The sequence below is a fragment of the Lactuca virosa genome, chromosome 3 (genome assembly GCF_052849685.1).
Source record: "Lactuca virosa cultivar CGN04683 chromosome 3, Lactuca_virosa_CGN04683_v6, whole genome shotgun sequence".
Lineage (NCBI taxonomy): Eukaryota > Viridiplantae > Streptophyta > Magnoliopsida > Asterales > Asteraceae > Lactuca > Lactuca virosa.
In genome coordinates this window covers 67,803,562-67,809,344 of record NC_136428.1, presented here as the reverse complement: position 1 = coordinate 67,809,344, position 5,783 = coordinate 67,803,562, and the positions used below count along the sequence as shown (strand labels likewise).

Below are 5,783 nucleotides of genomic sequence, written 5' to 3'. Positions count from 1 at the left end.
TATATATATATATATATATATATATATAAGTAAAACCGTATAAATACAACACGAATAACAACACGACCGACCAGGGGAGACACACACAACAAGAGTTAGATGAGAAACGATTCATCAACACGCTGATAGGTTTTCAGCTAGCTCCCGGCCTATAATCGTTAAATCTTAAGTGAGCGGGAAATGTATGTATAGATCTATACAAGATTGACACCCCTACTTGTGGTTGCTAGCTACAACCCGACGACATGTTGAAGCAGACATAACTTTCTAAACACAACGACGTCCGATGAAGCGTCGTGGATTTTCGGGATCAACAGTCATAGCTCGGTTATAAGAATTCATCGTAACTTTGTTAAACTAAAACTAGCTATCATAGACTACTACTAGGAACCAACCTAAGAAAGTAGTGATAGTACATACAAACTTGAGAAAGCAAGTTTAGGATAAACAAGATAACCTAAAACACCCACACTTTAAAAATCATAAACCTGTGGACTCACCAACATTATGTTGACCTCTCAGTACCAGCTTAGATAGAACGCATTCTAAATAACCAGATCTAAACTAATTGCATGATTAGGAAAGTCGCAGCAGAACTGAAATTGTTTTTATTATTGATTTTCGTTTAATTTAATATCACTGTATTTTTAGTTTTAATCAAAATTCCCCTTTTTAATAATTTCTGTTTTGACTAGAATGTTCCTGATGCAAAAAGGCCTTGACTTTTAGGCTGTGTCCCTGAGGATTCGACCCTACTTCCCTGTGCTATCCTTTAGTGCAACCAACAGTGATAAATTTTATTTGTTTAAATCGGGTGCGACAATCGGTCTAACAAATTGGCGCCGTTGCCGGGGACGCGATGCTTTCTAATAGTTTTATGCCCAAATTTTTTTCGTCCAGGTACACCTCTAGCTTTTGATCCAGAAATCAAAAGAACTGCAAGGAAACTGAAGAGAGAAGTAGCAAGAAAGAAATAATTAGCTGGTTCATCATCATCTTCAGTACCTCCAGAAATCATCACACCACAAGGCACTCCCTTGTGGAACGAATCAGATCCGTTTTTTCCGAAAGTACCCCCATCTTCACCTTCTGATAGCCCTTATAAAACGTATTCCCCACCCTCTTCCATTAAATCTGAAACCACAAATTCTTTAGAATCTGAATATGAAGAATCATCCATGAGTGGAGACGAAACAGAAAAGACTCTCAGAGAATGGGCCACTCAAGAAGTCAATCAGCAGTCCCTCTGCATCACTTTTTGGGAAGCCCAAAACTTCGAACTTTAATATGGTCTGATTCATCTTCTTCCCACATTCCAGGGTCCGGAAAACGAAGACCCACATAAATTCCTCAAGGAATTTCATGTGGTTTGTTCAGGAATGAAGCCTCATGCTATTACTGAAGACCAGATAAAGTTAAGGGCATTCCCCTTTTTAGTTCAAGATTCAGCAATGGAATGGCTGCTTGAACTCCCATCTGGTTCCATCACCACTTGGACAGAACTTGCGAAACTGCTTTTACAAAAGTATTTTCCAGAAATGCGAGTCTCCAGTCTCAGAAGAGAAATCATTGGGATCAAAAAAGGAAAAAGAGAAACTTTACATACTTACTGGGAAAGGTTCAATAAGCTTTTGGTTCGGTGTCCACAACATGGGATTAGCGATTATTAGGGGTGTTAATGGGGCGGTTCGGTTCAGATAGTAATAAAATTGTGAACAATCACCACAGGGCGGGTACCCCATGTGCACTAACCGAAACCAAACCGAATTGAAAAAAAACCCGAACTGAATCGAACCGTATAAAGGCGGGTAACCACGGTTCGGTTCACGGGTACCCTCTAAATATAAAAAATAAAATATAATCAAATTACAAACTCCATTCCAACGATTTCTTTTTAAAAATTAGTAAGTCCAAGAGTTATAAAAACATAATAAATTTCAAATAACATACATTATAATTGGTATAATAAATATAAAAATAAAAATACAAGAAAACATAACGTAGAAGTGTAAAACTGGAATTGTCAATCATGACTTTTGTTTGGGATGTGATGAACAGTTCAATGGAAATGAATTATATATATCTTATTATATTATTATACAAACCTTATTATTTTTAAAAATAGATTTAAGACGTAAAAACCATTAGCAGTAAGTACAAATACTTAATACCCAAACCTTATCTTTTGATTCTTATCTTTCCATAATCAATTAACTATCCCCTTTTATATCTTATCAGTTGTTATTTTGACCTGGTTCCTTCCCTTATCTTGGTATTTACCACTTATTTGTATTCTCTTTTCCTATAAACCGGAAGACTCATTCCCCCTCATCTCATTTATCTTCATCAGTCTCTCAAGAAATCTCAGCACATCATGTTTAAAAAACTTAGGTCGTTGGCCTCCTACTACATCGCTGGCGACTCCTTGCTGACTCCTTGCTTCGCACATCGGTTTTCCTTGCTCCGCTCAACCACCACCACTGTTCACCACCCACAAATGTTCTCTTCTATCCTTTCTCCCCCACGACGAACACTATTGTCTTTCCCTTACAACATCGCCGACCATCATCTTCTCTATTAACTCATCCATGTACAAAACCCTCAAATCGATGGTTTACCAGGTGTGCACATCTTCAATGCTTTACTTATAGAGTGCCTAGTTCGACCTTCCTCCTCAATTACCCTAAAATCGATGGTCTCTCGATCTCTTTTTCTCTGTAAATATGTGTGTGTCGATTTCTTGTGTGTTAACCGATTTTGTCTGCTAAATTATGCAGGAAGACTCAAAAATCAGAAAGGAAGAAGCCAAAGCGTGATTTTTTTGAAGCTTCATATTTCTAGGTTTGTGTAAATGATGAAAGAAACGGATTTATGTTTAATTATTTTTACAATGACTAACATTTTGTGATTTCTTTACCCACCTGGATTCAAAATTGTTTTATCAAGGTACTTGCTTTTTTGTGTACTATTTAATAAAGGCCAACATGTTTTCTGGTGTTTCCATGGATTAAAATTTGTGTACACCTTACACCATTGAGATACAATTTTTTGCTTTTCTTTCTTATCTATCTTTTTATGTGCTTACTACTAAAAAATGCCCAACATTTGTGAAAATAGTTGATGGTATGCCTATTTTACACTCTTTTTTCTCGGGAATGATAGCGAAAGCGTAAAAATCACGAGGGTATTATGGTCTTTTATGATAATTCAGGGGCTATGATTGTAAGGCTGGTGTTGGTTTATAAATCGTTAGAGTTGGTCTAAGAAGGTTGTGACCTGTGCTTGTTGGTTCCATGGTCATGGCTAGAATATAATTCTTATTTTCAACTGATGGTTATCTCAACATTAATTTCAAATTAGAAAGTTTAGAATCATGTTTATGGTTTGTATTGACTATTCTACCCTTTTATGCAGAAAATTGTCTAACAAAAACATGTCTGGAAGTATCCTTTCTACAGTTGGCTGAGCTGAGTAGCTTAGAAGAGTTGTAAGTTTCATTTAATTATGTATTGTAGCATCCAACTTTGGTTTTTTCCCTAATACTACAATGCACTTTGAAATTGCAATTTAAATCAATTTAAACCGCAAAACCAATTCAATTGCGTGTTGTTTGGGTTGGGTTTGCAAACTAAAGAAGCAATACCGAAAGGGTAATTATGGCTTTTATGTTTTCCAGTCTAATCACATATGCATTATACGATTTTATAGCATGTGAAATTCAGTTTTTCAAATGTTTTCAAGTTGTTTTTGTTTATTTATGTTCTCTAGTTCAACTTATTTGTTTTCAAGTTATCTCTTATATATATACAGTCGCTGATACAATGCCATGGAATGGGTTGGTTAGTACAAAGACTATGACGATGCTTCCTTCCTCTTTATTGTTCTTAGTTATTCTAACATGACACAAGGTAATAATTTTTTTTACTTTAAACTTATCTTTATGTGGATTCAATTTATTCATTTTCATTTCCCAAACATTCACTAAGCTATAATTGTTGAAGGATCTATTTACTTTAAAATCATTTAGGTCTAAATATCCTTTCAAAGTTCTAATTTTTTTTTTCTCTTGTAGATTTACTCTTGGAGTGTTTTTTAGCAGTTTGAATAGTTTGAATGGCTTGGAGAATGTTGTGTATAATTTAGCTAAATGCCGGAAAAGGAGTTGGATTTAAAGTATGCTTCTGGTCAATAATTTTGCTAATTATCGGCTTTGTTTCAAGATCTCGGAAGGGTATTAATTTCTAAACACTAACTTATTATTTTTTTATTTATTTCTTGTTAACTTTTGTTTCATGCATTAGTTAGCGATGCACTGATGACTAAGCTATACCAGTATGACAACACTAGACCTTGGTCTGATTCTCTTCTTTTTTCATATCATTTTATTTTTTCCTTTATTATCAAACATAATCATTTTAGTGATTTAGATGAATATTTGGAAAAAGAAATTTAAGGCAGTGGGTCGAAGCACAATGTTTTTGTGTGATTTTTGGTTCTATGGATGAATTTTACAGTTGCTTAAACTTTAGGAATGGGTCAGGAAAACTCAAAGCAAAACTAAATCCTATCTTGCCTATATTGTCCCCCCCCATCTCGCTGACATCAGGACACATAAACATTGATGATTTTGTAGTGTAAAGACCATGCAAAATATCCAAATAACAATCTAAATACGACATCAGGTTTGATTTTTTTTTCCTATATTTGTTATTTTTCTATTACGCCATTTAGAATAGGTTACATTACAAAAAAATGGTGTAGGTACCGATACAGCAAAGACCCATCATAGGATGTGACGGCCACAATCCACTAAAAAATCACCATTCGTTTCAATTGGTATCAATGTGCATGTAACTGTATTTGTGTGTGGTTGTGGTAGGTGAGGGGCATATTGGTCATAAATTATAAATCAAAATTCAGGGGAGTGTGAGCCATCCACCATAAACACAAATGAAAAATACAAATTGTATGCTAGGAGTGGTAGGTAAATACAACCTAAGAGATAGAGATGAAGAATTCTGTAAAGCAAAGATTTACCAAAATAATTTTAACCTTTTCCAATCCAATTTCCCATGTGGATTAACCTCTATGTTTTTTTAGAATTTATGCCTTTGATCCAAATAAAGTTGATTTTCTTTTATTATTTTGGCTAATACATTTAAATAGTGAAGAGTCATTAGAGTTGTATTTATTTTTTAAACTTGTGTTTACCTTCTTTTTATTGATTTGGTTATGTTTCTGAGTTACAAGCCCATTCAGTTGATTGATAGGAAAATTTTGTTTGAAAATATGCTTAAAAACATTACTTATGCTTGAAGTTGATCATTGATCTTTCTATTTAGAAACCTTTAGTATACCTCTTCAAGATGGATCAGGATATTAAGCTTAAAAAAGCCAAACTTACTATTATCAATTGAATGTATTCACCATAGTTCCACCATTTTCACATCAAAAAATGAACGTATAATTGGACCCTTTTTTTTTTTTTTTTTATTTTACTAAATTAACAACAAAAAATTACCATTTTTACAACAGAAAGTGACATTTTTGACAGCAAAAAATGATCCTTTTAACAACCAAAACTAATCAGTTTGACAGCAAAAACTAAACATTTAACTGGAACATTTTATGTCTAATCTAACTAAAAAAAAGGTACCATTTATTAGACCACGAGAGCCAAAATTGTCCATATTGGACCACTTTTAAGTCAAAAAATTATCCATTTCAATGAAAGTAGATTAATATGACAAACCAAATTTAAGTATATTGCTAAAGTAAACAAC

At 33.9% G+C, this 5,783-nt stretch overlaps 1 long non-coding RNA gene across 6 annotated transcripts; it reads left to right on the top strand.

The window, feature by feature from the left end:
- The first annotated feature begins 2,275 nt into the window (after positions 1-2,275).
- LOC145165887 (uncharacterized) lies at positions 2,276-5,221 on the top strand. Of its 6 annotated transcripts, none has more exons than XR_013740216.1 (5): positions 2,276-2,621; positions 2,778-2,841; positions 3,415-3,908; positions 4,073-4,682; positions 4,762-5,221. It is a non-coding gene; the product is annotated as an uncharacterized LOC145165887 (long non-coding RNA). The 6 variants fall into 6 exon arrangements; XR_013740218.1 differs by having other exon boundaries at positions 2,278-2,621; positions 4,073-4,353; positions 4,515-5,221; XR_013740219.1 differs by having other exon boundaries at positions 2,278-2,621; positions 4,073-4,231; positions 4,302-5,066.
- Positions 5,222-5,783: the final 562 nt, after the last annotated feature.